Source organism: Pteronotus mesoamericanus, unplaced genomic scaffold (assembly GCF_021234165.1).
Source record: "Pteronotus mesoamericanus isolate MK-2021 breed Mesoamerican mustached bat unplaced genomic scaffold, CSHL_Meso_final contig_59, whole genome shotgun sequence".
Classification (NCBI taxonomy): Eukaryota; Metazoa; Chordata; class Mammalia; order Chiroptera; family Mormoopidae; genus Pteronotus; species Pteronotus mesoamericanus.
In genome coordinates this window covers 7143126-7156391 of record NW_026555206.1, presented here as the reverse complement: position 1 = coordinate 7156391, position 13266 = coordinate 7143126, and positions in this window count along the sequence as shown.

Here is a 13266-nt window from a genome sequence, read left to right as displayed (position 1 = left end):
TATCAAACAATAGTTTTGAATGCTGGATAAAAGGGCTAAAATTGTAGTTTAGGCAAATGAGAGAGTTCATTGACTCCACCTTTGGGTATTGCTAAAGCTAAAGGCTCACATCATGTGGCCAAGGCTCTGTCTCACTCACTCCTTCCTTCTGACCCCATCCCTAGATTAGATTTATCCTTACACAGGCTCTCTCCTCTTGGGAAATAAGGTTGCTGGCAGCCCCAAATCCATGTCGCCACATCTCTGGACCCACAAACCAAATCTTGCTGACCCTGCTTGACAATGTACTCCTCCTGGGAGGATGGAGGCACTGTACTAAAACTGACGGTCCCTCCAGAGTCACAGAGTGGTGGAAAGACACGACGCTGTTGCTAGACTAAGGGTAAAACAACAATGAGCTGGCCCAAAACACAGATGACCACTGGGGGAAGCATGTCTGGGAGTCTCAGAGGAGGAAATATTGAATGTTCAATGTGTCAGTGTGTCTTCAATGCCTAAGGAAAAGAGAGCTTCAGCTAGTTGAACAATATCTGTTTTTCAGACCAAAACGTCACCAGTTTGGGAGACTCCTCTAGCCACTCCACTCCAGGTTTTGGAGTGAAAAAGACACTGACTTCCCAGGACCTGCCATTTAATAGATGCTCACTGAGAGAAAGTGGGGTTGGGGGGTGGAGAGAGTTAGTTTGTCCAGGAATACCTATTACCATTTCAGTTTCATCCACAAATATTTTACTGAGTCCCTAACAAGTGCCAGTCCTAGACTATGAGCTTGGAATACACGCTGAATCAGACGTGCCTTGACCTTAAGGCCTGTGTGCTGAGGGATTCAGGGACAGCAATGACAGACAGACAATTAGAGCAGAGTGATTAAAGGAGACAGAAGGGCTGGAGCACACAAAGAAGAGGCATTACGGTAGACATCTGTTGCTTTTTAGCTCCCCACAATCCATCCCCCCTTTCATTTGGGGGATCACCCCAAGATAGAGACTGCTAGTTGTCCCCTAGTACATATTCTCCCCTCTGTAGTAATAGAACTCCTCTAGCTAAGAACATGCCTACTCAGAATAGAGAGAACATTGCCAGGACACTGGGCAACCAGCCATGCCATGTGACTAGCTCTGTCCAGTGAGATGTGAGAAGTGATGCTTGCAGTTTCTCAGTGGTGCCCTTCAGAAGGAATGTGCCTCGCCCTTTCCCTCTCCCCTGGTTGGCGTGTAGTTGTGGTGTTAAGCCAGTCAGTATCTTTTGGGGTTGCCTTCCCCAGGGAGAGAGCTTTCAGAGCTTTGGAAGAATGGGCAGGGAACACAGATAGTTGATTCTCTAAAGGGATAGACTGGGACTGAGACTGCTAATGGTCCCCACTGGTCATGATTTCCTTCTGTTTAAAGAATCCCTGTTTTTCCTCTGGAGATATAGAAATCCAGGGGGAAACAAAGGCTATTTCCTCATCTTCTGGGAAGCTGTCTGGCCAAGTAATTGACCAGCAGGACTGAAGCAGGCAGGGGTGGTGCCTTTAAATAGACGTGATAAGCCCTCTTCTTTCCTCTTTTCTGTTTCCACCTGCTAGGCAGCAGAGATGGTGAAACATCTCAAAACCCATGGACACACATTACCTAGGGATAGTTAAGCAAAAATGTAGGGAAAACCTGGGCTCCCAGATTGCTTACCTGCAGATAGATGAGAAGAAAAAACCTTCTATCTTGCTTAAGCCAATCTTATTTGAAGTCTCTCTTCCAGCAGCTCAATCTATATTCTAAAAATTACTCACCCTCTCTCTTCTACACCCATGTGCTTTGGGTGGGTCTCAGAGGAGGAGTAAACCAATCACTGCCTCACACTACCCTGGCCACAGACATTGTTCAGCATAAGCATGTGTCACACAGAGCCAATGACATTTGATAAAGAATTTCTCTGAGAGTTCTGAGAAGAAAACACTGTTGTCCAGAAAGAGATCTGGGGACTGAAGCCACTATCTTAAACAAAGCCTGGCATCGGAGCCAGCCCAGAGGATGACAAAATGAGGATGTGAGAGCAGTCAGGTCCCAAGTACATATCTGAGCCTTGCATCCAGTTAAGGCTAAGGCTGGTCTCATCCCTTGACTTCTCAACTAAGGAAGCCAACAAATACCATTTTTGTTAGAACTAGTTTAGATTAAATTTCCATCCCTTGCTACCAAAAGCAGCCCCAGTGATAGTATTCTGCTGAGCCTGAAGTATTGTGGAAGCTACATGGAAGGCAGATCCCTGAGTTGAGTCTTGCAAGGTAAGTCAGAGTCCACCTGAAGCTTGCTTGGGGAGAAAAATAGATTTGTTATAAGAATACATGGAGATTTGAACCATAATTGGAAAGTTCTCAGGAACAAGTAAGATAGATCCAGAAACATACATTGTTGCATCACTTCCTCCCTGGAGCAAGGTGCACCACTTCACTCCTGAGTTTCCTCACCTAGGCTCTTTCTACCAACTAGCACCCTCTACTGACACAAGATTTCTGCTGCTTGAATGCCTTGAATCACCACCAACTCCCCAGCATCTCCTGGAGGCATTTTCAACACAGCGATTTTCACCCAGTGTGCTGCAAGAATTTTTCAAACATGCAATACCTGATTTAGTTAGGGGCACTGAAGTCTTATATTGTCAAATAAAAAAAGTGACAATAGACAACACCACAATAGCCGTCCAGTGTGAAGGAATCAAAACTATACCTATTTTTTGTTAGATTCAACAAAAAATACAATATATTTTTCAGCATGCCACAGAATTTTAGTAGTTTATGTGTGCCATGAGATTTTAAAAAGGTTGTAAATCGCTGTCTTAATGCATCCTTCTCGCTACCCCTGCAGCTAGCTGCCTAACTTCTGCCATTTTTCCAACTCATCAATTCAAGAGGAATCTGATAGGCATAGGTCATCTTTAAAGCCAAAAGAAAACCCACAAGTCCTGCTGGTTTAGGTGGTGTCTCCCATACAATGGTCACATGGTCTAAAACAGGTCCACCTACTGCTGTCCCCTCTGCTGGGCTATGGGCGGGCAGGTACCAATACCAATGTGTCTCTTACTTCTACACAGAAATATTTGCCAGTATTTTTTTGTTCTTGAAGAGGCAGAGACTCAACTCAAATTGGCTGAGGTACCAAAAGAACTTTTCTTTGGCTCTTGTAAGTCAAGAGTTCAAGGCAGTCTGGTTTGGCTAGATCCACAGACTTAAGTGATACCATTAGAACGTGGCACCACTTCACCTCTTATAGACAGATTTTCTATATGGACTTGGCTCTCAGCAGCTCCTATATTATATCCTCACAGCTTTAAGTCCATGGAGAAGAATGTTAAGAAGTTGAGAACAATGCCACGTTATTGCATTAACTAGTATTGTTATAAGCACTCTCAACATTTTCCCCCAAACTGTAGGGTTGGGTCCTAGTAAACTACTGTGAGTCAGCGCCCAGCTCTTCTTCCATCACTGTGGCTTAAGGAACACAATGCTCTGACTGGCCAACTCTGGATCTAGACTACTTCTGGAGTCAAGGAGCAGTCAGCCTACCTTATAGCATTGTTTGAGAATAGAGGAAGACATGGGTTTTGTCACTAGAAAAAACAAGAATTGATTCTGGACAGGAAAAAAACAACAAATGTTCACTGTAACCTGACCCTTTGGCTGCCCAACATCCACACTTATCCTTCCTCCAAAAAAACATACTTGTTAAAATGTTCTTGCTTAAAATAATGCAGTTGTACTATATACCACCAAAACCTACTCATAACCACTGCATCAGAAGAAAAGAGAGGATGTAGGCTCTCAGTCAGTTGCTGCATCCAGCTCCAGGTCTGGAATCTCTGGGTGATGTGTGGTCCTTTCAGAGAGGCCAGAAAAAATTACTCTGAATGGAGCTCTGAGGACCTAGATAGGAGGCCTTAATGGATGATCTCCTCTGAGTACCACCAGCAGGGTGAATAAATTTCAATCAGTTTCTAACTCATCTGGATTATCCTACCCAAGATTTAAATTTCAGACTGAGAGCATTTGACTGGCCCATTTTGCATCCTGCCCCACCCCTTAACCAGGGGAGAGCAGGGCAGATTGCATCTGATGGGAGAGGGGACATAGTTTCGGTTACTATAAGAGGGAAGCTAGGCTGCGTGGCTAACATAAAAAAAAATCCTTACTGCATGTATTTCTATGGCTTGACAAAGAGATGGAGACATTGCTAAAGACCTAGCCAATGGATGGGTGGCTGGGTCAGCCGGCTCAGATATGGTATCAATGACAGCTCCAGTTTCCCTAATGCCTGGGAAACTATGGACCCCCAATTCTTGTCGTGAGACCACTAACACAGCCCTTGCTTCAGGGGTAACTGTTTGTGCCAGTCCAGACCTAGGTCTTGGCTCCTCATTAGTCCAATAATGACCTAGCCTGAAGACCAAATAGCAGACACTGCTAATTACCTACCTGTGTCAGGATAGGCTAGCTTATGCTGCAATAGCAAACCTCACAAAAATATCAGTGGCCTAGCTAAATGAAAGTCTATTTCTCTCTTATGCTTTATATTCATCATATGTCCTCTGCTCCCTCAGGGACTCAGGCAACTAGAGGCTTCTTGATACACACTTTTATAATTATCACATCAATAGAAAAGAACATGGGGAATTATGCACCAATTTTTAAAGTTTCCACTGAAAGTGATACATGTCACTTCTGTTCATATTTCACTGGTCAAAGTAAATCCCACAACTATGCCTGAGCCCCAAGTGGAGCTTTGTACCACCAGCATGAAAAGAGGAATATCAAATATAATGGTCCAATACACACTGCACTAATGACAACCACTACACAATTTTTCTCTCTTATTTCTTTCTAACAGAGTCCCAGTTTTGTCTAGTATGACAATGTACCCAGGTAAGTGTATTTGCCTTTATAGACTTTCTTGTAATTAAGGTAGCCGTATGAACTTGTTTTGACCTTGTAGAGGTAAGATGAGCTCACCAGTAGAGCTCTCAGGAAAGCTAGATGTGATGCCTTGAGACGCAACAGCCATCCTAGGAACATAAGGACAGAAGCTACACAATAAGGAAGGTGAAAGAGGAGGATAGGGAGCTGGGACTCTTGATGCTCCATGAGCAGCTGCCTTATCCTGGGCTGCCAATCTTTGGGCTGCTTTTTACACAACAATACACCCCTATCTCTTTGATCCACTGATAGGTTGTCTGGTATTTACCTTCAAACACATTCCTTACTATTTACCTGCTCTGTGTTTGAAGTTTCTCAAAGTTGAGTCTTTAACATACAGATGATTCATGCTGCAAAGGAAAGATCATGGGTTTTTGGATTACTCAAAACTGGCTTAAAAGCTAAGGTTGGCCAATTTCCAGTTATGTGTTCTTGAGTGCATAACTAAGGCCCTTTGAGCCTTATTTTCCTCATCTGTAAAATAGGAGTAAAAATCCTGTGGCATAGGCAACTATTTCTGTTGTCTCTTTCCTTTACTTACCTTCCATTGTAAGGCTGAGAATGTCAGATACTCACTTTCTTGGTCTCTCTTAAAATGAGCACAGCTGGCCAATAAGGGTTATTGTACTGGGATTTTTCCTGTAAAAGAATAGAACTGAGAGAGAAAGAAGGACTTATCATGCCCATGTTCCCTTCCTTCTTTTCTGCCTTTGATTTTGGTACTAGACGACAACAAACTCAGTGCTGTAGTAGCTATCTTGCAACTTTAAGGTGGCAAGTGCTAAAATGGAAGAACAGAAAGACACAAGAAGTCCAGGTCTTAGATGATAACCTTCAGTTGCTAAGTCAAACTGAAGGCCATCTAACTAAAAATTTCTTGCTAAATAATAACAAATTTTGAGATAGATATATATATGTTCAATTATGCTATTACAGTTGTCCCATTTTTTTCTCCCCTTTATTCTCTTCCACCCTGCACCCCTGTCCCACCAGCTCCGCCACGTCCCCCCCCCCACCTTGGTTCAAGTCCATGGGTTGTACATATGAGTTCTTTGGCTTCTCCATTTCCTATACTATTCTTAATCTCCCCCTGCCTATTTTATACCTGCTATTTATGCTTCTTATTCCCAGTACCTTTTTCCCCATTTTCCCCGCTCCTCCTCTCCCCTGATCTCCATTTCTGTGATTCTATTCCTGTTCTAGTTGTTTGCTTAGTTTGTTTTTGTTTTTAGGTTCAGCTGTTGATAGTTGTGAGTTTGTTGTCATTTTACTGTTCATAGTTTTTGATCTTTTTCTTAGATAAGTCCCTTTAGCATTTCATATAACAAGGGTTTGGTGATGATGAACTCCTTTAACTTTATCTTACCTGGGAAGCACTTTATCTGCCCTTCCATTCTAAATGACAGCTTTGCTGGATAGAGTGGTCTTGGATGTAGGTCCTTGCCTTTCATGACTTTGAATACTTCTTTCCAGTCCCTTCTTGCCTGCAAGGCTTCTTTTGAGAAATCAGCTGATAGTCTTATGGGAACTCCTTTGTAGGTAACTGTCTCCTTTTCTCTTGCTGCTTTTAAAATGCTCTCCTTATCTTTAATCTTGGGTAATGTAATCATGATGTGTCTCGCTGTGTGCTTCCTTGGGTCCAACTTCTTTGGGACTCTCTGAGCTTCCCGGATCTCCTGGAAGTCCACTTCCTTCGCCAGATTGGAGTTCTCCTTCATTATTTGTTCAAATAAGTTTTCACTTTCTTGCTCTTTCTCTTCTCCTTCAGGCACCCCTATGATTCAAGTGTTGGAATGTTTAAAGTGGGAACGGGGTTAGTTTAAAGGACGTGACGCCCAGAGATGAGAGGGTGAGAGATGCTGGGTCTTGGTGACAGCTGAATCAGACCATGTGTGCAGTCAGAACATCATTCAACTTTCCCTTAGGTGAGTCAACAAAGTCCCATTTGTATTTAGACAGTTTGATTAGGTATATGCCATTTGTAATAAAAAATCACAAATGATGCAAGATTGCCCACCTGCTTTGAATTTTCTGTGGCCCAAACTTGTAACTCAGTGTTCCTTTACACCTGGACATGTTTCTGGACATATACCTCTCTTCAGTTCATGTGGGTGTATACAGTTGGACATGATACAGAAAAAATAATTTACATAAAAAGATGCTGAACCCCTGACCAAATGCTATCCCTTTGAAATAATCTACACCAAATATTTTACTTACATTTATTTCTCATTCATTTTTTACAACCATTCCTCCAGTAGGTATTTTTCTTATCAGTTAGAAATTCTTCTTTCCCCCCCTTTTTTTAATTTTATTTTTTGTCCAAATACATTTGTTTCCACCTTCCCACCACCACACTCCCCTATCCCCCACACCCACCTCCCTCCCTCAATCCTTCCCCACTTTGGCTTTGTCCATGGGTCCTACATACATGTTCCTTGACTTGACCCTTCCCTTCCCTTTCCCGCCCCCCTCTCCTTCCCCCTTGACTCTGTTAGTTTCTTTTTTCTTTCAGGTTGCTGGTTAATATTTTCCTTGCTTGTTTGTTTTGTTGGTTAGGTCCCACTTCCTTTTTTTTAATTTTTTTATTTCTTTTTATTTATTTTTTCAAATACATTTGTCTCTGCCTACACCCCACCATTTCCCTAGCCCCCTCCCTCCTTACCTCCCTCAGCTCTTACCCGTTGGTTTTATCCATGAGTCCTTGCTATATGTTCCTTGACTTTCCCCTTCCCTTCCTTTTCCTCGCCGCCCCCTCCCTTCTTCCTTCTTTTCTCTGTTGATTTCTTTTCCTTTCAATGTTTCTGGTCTTATTTTTCATGCATCTTTGTATTGTTGGTTAGGTTCCACTTAGAGGTGAGATCATATGGTATTTGTCTTTCGCCCCCTGGCTTGTTTCGCTTAGCATAATGCCCTCCAGTTCCATCCATGCTGTCGCAAAGTTTAGTAGTTCTATTTTTCTTTCTGTTGCATAGTATTCCACTGTGTATATGTACCATAACTTTTTGATACAATCATCTACTGATGGGCATGTAGGTTGCTTCCAACACTTGGCTATTGTAAATGGTGCTGCTATGATTACTGGGGTGCATAGGTTCTTTTGTATTGGCGTTTTGGTGTTCTTAGGGTATAGTCCCAGCAGGGGAATCACTGGATCAAAAGGCAGTTCCATTTTCAGCTTTTTGAGGAAATTCCACACTGCTTTCCACAGTGGCTGCACCAGTCTGCATTCCCACGAACACTGTACTAGGGTTCCCTTTATTCCACAGCCTCGCCAGCACCTGTTGTTTGTTGACTGTTTATGATGGGCATTCTGACCGGTGTGAGGTGGTACCTCATGGTGGTTTGGATCTGCATTTCTCTGATGGCTAGTGATGCTGAGCATCCTTTCAAATGCCTCTGGGCCCTCTGTATCTCCTCCTTGGAAAAGCGTCTGCGCAGGTCCTTTGCCCATTTTTTGATTGGATCGTTTGTCTTCTTGGAGTGGAGTTGAGTGAGTTCTTTATATATCTTGGAGATCAAACCTCTATCTGATGTCTCATTAGCGAATATATTTTCCCATAGGGTTGGCTCCCTTTTCATTTTGCTGATGTTTTCTTTCGCTGAGCAGAAGCTTCTTATTTTGATGAGGTCCCACTTGTTTATTCTTTCCTTTATGTCCCTTGCTTTAGGAGACATATCAGTGAAAAAATTGCTGCGTGGATATCTGAGAGTTTCCTGCCAATGTTCTCCTCTAGGACTTTGATGGTGTTGCGACTTATATTTAAGTCTTTTATCCATCTTGAGTTTATTTTTGTGTATGGTGTCAGCTGATGATCCAATTTCAATTGTTTGCATGTAGCCGTCCAGCTCTCCCAACACCATTTGTTGAAGAGGCTATTATGGCTCCATTTTATGCTTCTGCCCCCTTTGTCAAATATTAGATGCCCATAGAGACCTGGGCTTATTTCTGGGCTTTCTATTCTGTTCCACTGGTCTATGGGTCTGTTCTTGTGCCAGTACCAGATTGTTTTGAGTATAGCGGCTTTGTAGTAGAGTCTGATGTCCGGTATTGTGATCCCTCCTACTTTGTGTTTCTTTCTCAAAATTGCTGCGGCTATTTGGGGTCATTTGTGGTTCCATATACATTTTTGAAATGTCTGTTCTATTTCTGTGAAATACATCATTGGTATCTTAATTGGGATTGCGTTGAATCTATAAATTGCTTTGGGTAGTATGGGCATTTTGATAATATTAATTCTTCCAATCCATGAGCACGGCATATGCTTCCATTTATTTGTGTCTTCCTTAATTTCTTTCTTCAATGTTGTATAGTTTTCTGCATACAGGTCTTTTGCCTCCTTGGTTAAATTTATTCCTAGGTACTTTATTTTTCTTCTTGCTATATTGAATGATATTTTGTTCCTGATTTCTTCTTCTTTTATTGCATTGCTGGTATACAAAAATGCCTTTGATTTCTGAATGTTGACTTTGTATCCTGCTGTTTTGCCAAATTCACTTAGTAGGTTGAGGAGTTTTTTGGTAGAGTCTACAGGGTTCTCTATGTACACTGTCATGTCATCTGCAAACAATGATAGCTTTACTTCTTCCTTTCCTATTTGGATGCCTTTTATCTCTTTCTCTTGTCTCACCGCTGTGGCTACGACTTCCAATACGATGTTGAAAAGAAGCAATGAAAGCGAACATCCTTGTCGTGTTCCCGATCTTAGTGGGAAAGCTTTAGTTTTTGCCCGTTGAGTATGATGTCGGCTGTAGGTTTTCATATATGGCCTTTATTACGTTGCGGAATGCCCCATTTATTCCCATTTTGCTGAGTGTTTGATCATAAATGGCTGCTGTACCTTATCGAATGCTTTTTCTGCATCTATCGAGATGATCATGTGGTTTTTGTCTTTCTTCTGTTTATCTGATGTATTATGTTTATCGACTTGCATATATTGAACCATCCTGCATCCCTGGGATGAATCCCACTTGATCGTGGTGGATAATCTTTTGAATGTATTGCTGGATGCGGTTGGACAATATTTTGTTGAGGACTTTAGCATCTATTTTCATCAGCGAAATTGGCCTGTAGTTTTCTTTCTTTGTAGGGTCTTTATCTGGTTTTGGGATCAGGGTGATGCTGGCTTCATAAAAAGAGTCTGGGAATCTTCGCGCCTCTTGGATGTTTTGGAATAGTCTGAGAAGGACAGGGGTTAGCTCTTCCTTAAATGTTTTGTAATATTCTCCTGTGAAACCGTCCAGCCCTGGGCTTTTGTGAGCCGGCAGTTTCTCGATTACTCCTTCAATTTCCCCGGTTGTTATCGGTCTGTTCAAGCTTTCTGTTTCTTCTTCATTCAGTGTTGGATGATTATATTTTTCTAGAAATGTGTCCATTTCATCAAGGTTTTCAAATTTCTTGACATATAATTGTTCATAGTAGTTTCTGACAATTCTTTGTATTTCTGTGGTATCAGTTGTTATTTCTCCTCTTTCATTTCTGATATTATTAATTCGGGTCCTCCCCCTTCTTTTCTTCATGAGTCTGCTTAAAGCCTTGTCAATTTTATTTATCTTTTCAAAGAATCATTTCCTGGAGTGATTGACCCTTTGTCTCTATGTCATTCAGTTCTGCTCTCATCTTGACTATTTCCTTCCTTCTACTTGCTCTGGGATTTATTTGTTGTTGTTTCTCCAGTTCTTGAAGTTGTAGTGTTAGGTCTTCTATTTGAAATGTTTCTATCTTTTTTAGGTAAGCCTGTATTGCTATGAACTTCCCTCTCAGGACTGCCTTTGCTGTGTCCCATAGGTTTTGGACTGTTGTCTGTTCATTTTCATTTGTTTCCAGAAATTTTTTGATTTCTTCTCTTATCTCATTATTGATCCATTCATTGTTTAATAGTCTACTGTTCAGTCTCCATGAGTTTGCAAGTTTTTGAAGTTTCTCTTTGAGGTTGATTTCCAGTTTCAAGGCCTTGTGGTCCGAGAAACAGTTTGGCATTATTTCAATTTTCCTGAATTTGCTGAGGTTTGCTTTGTGTCCTATCATGTGGTCTATCTTTGAAAAACTGCCATGAGCATTTGAAAAGAATGTGTATTTTTCTTCTTTGGGATGTGAGGTTCTATATATGTCAGTTAAGTCTCTTACCTGACAGGTTCAGTGTGTCACTCAGCGCCACGATATGTTTGTTAATGTTTTGTTTGGAAGATCTGTCCATTGTTGACAGTGGGGTGTTGAAATCCCCTACTGTCAGTGTGTTGCTGTCTATATCTTTTTTGAAGTCATCCAACAATTTCCTTATAAACTTGGGGGCTCCTCTATTGGGAGCATATAAGTTTACAATGTTGATGTCTTCTTGATAGATTCTTCCTTTAAGTATGATGAAGTGCCCCTCTGGGTCTCTTTTTATGGCCTTTGTTTTGAAATCTACTTTGTCCAATACAAGTATGGCAACCCCGGCCTTTTCCTCATGCCCATTTGCTTGGAATATTTTCTTCCATCGCTTTACTTTCAACCTGTGTAGGTCTCTTGCTCTGAGGTGGGTCTCTTGTAGGCAGCATATGTGTGGGTCATGTTTTCTTATCCATTCAGGTACCCTGAGTCTTTTGATTGGGGCATTTAGTCCATTCACATTGAGAGATATTACTGATAGAAACTTACTCATCTTTTCTCTTTGTACCTGTGTTCCTCTCTCTCTCATTCTTTTCCTTCATCTTCTTAAACCAGTCCCCTTAGCATATCTTGGAGTGCTGGTGTGGTAGAGATGTATTCTTTCAGGCTTCTCTTGTCTGGGAAACTCTGTATTTCCCCTTCTATTTTAATGGAGAGCCTAGCTGGGTAGAGCAGCCTTGGCTGTAGGCCCTTGCTTTTCATGGCTTGGAATATTTGTTGCCATTCCCTTCTGGCTTGTAGTGTTTCTGTTGAGAAGTCAGCTCCTAGGCGTATCGGGGCCCCCTTGTATGTGACTTTCTCCTTCTCCCTTGCTGCCTGGAGGATTCTCTCTTTGTCTTTGACATTTGCCGTTTTAATGATGATGTGTCTTGGAGTGGACCTCCCTCTTGAGTGGGATCCTCTGTGCCTCCTGGATCCTTGAGAGCCTTTCTCTCCTCAGATTGGGGAAATGTTCCATCATTACTTTTTCGAGGAGGTTCTCTATCCCTTGCTCCTCTTCTTCTCCTTCTGATATGCCTATTATACGGATATTATTGCGTTTCAGGTTGTCCTGCATTTCCCTGAATGCCTCTTCATGCTTTTTTAGTCTTTTTTCCATTTCTTGTTCTTTCTGGGAGCTTCTTTCTACCTTATCCTCCATCTCATTGATTCGATCCTCGGCTTCATCCAGCCTGGTTTGGATTCCTTCTAGTGTTCTCTTCAATTCAGAAATGGTATTCTTCATATCCTCTTGTGTCTTCTTGATAGTTTCTATGTCCTTTTCCAGGCTGATATAGATTGCTGTAAGATCCTGATAGTTCTCTGCAGTTTCTCATAGTTATCTTTGAGTTGGCTGAGCTCATTGAGCTTCCTTAGAACCATTGTTTTGAATTCAATATCTGATAGTTCCCTTGCCTCTATTTCATTTAGCTCTCTCTGTGGGGAGTCCCCTTTTCCACTCATTTGTGGGGAACTTCTTTTTCTTCCCATTTTTGTGAGAGTCTGTAAAGTAATTTATTTATTTATTTTTTTTTTTATTTATTTTTGCTTCTGCTCCAATTGGGCTGTCTAGATTTCCTGACTTTCTGGTAAACTTCTATAGTAGTAGGTGGGCCTTTTTATTTATTTATTTATTTAATTATTTATTTTTCCTTTCTCTTTCTGGGCCTGCCTCTGATGATGTCAGTTTTTGACCCTATATGACCTTGGGTTGTTGTTTGAACCTTCCAGCAGTCTACTGTGTCTGTCTCCTGCTTGGGGCAGCTCTGTGACCCCTTCGGTCAGGGATGGACTATTTCTTTGGATCGCTCTGCACTCTCACGCAGGTTCCTTGAGTGCGCTCCCCAGCGCGGCAGGATCCCCCACACACCTGGGCTGGCGCATGCTTGCCCCAGACCAGGGGCTTATTCGCAACCTCCCGTACTGGTCCGGCCCTCCTCGCCCGCGGGCACCCCGGCACTGGTCAGTTTAGGGTCTTCTATTGTGTGCTTTCCCCACTTTTGGCTTTTTGGGTGCGTTGCTTGCCCTCGCCAAATGGAGACTACGGAAATGGGAGGAAGTCAGCTCCAGGACTCTCCGGTTAATCCTGTCTCCAGTCTCTCCTCCATGGACTCTGGGCAGCTCTGTGACCCCTTCAGATCAGGATCTACTAATTCTGTAAACTGCTCTGCAATCGCGGGCCCGCGGTCAA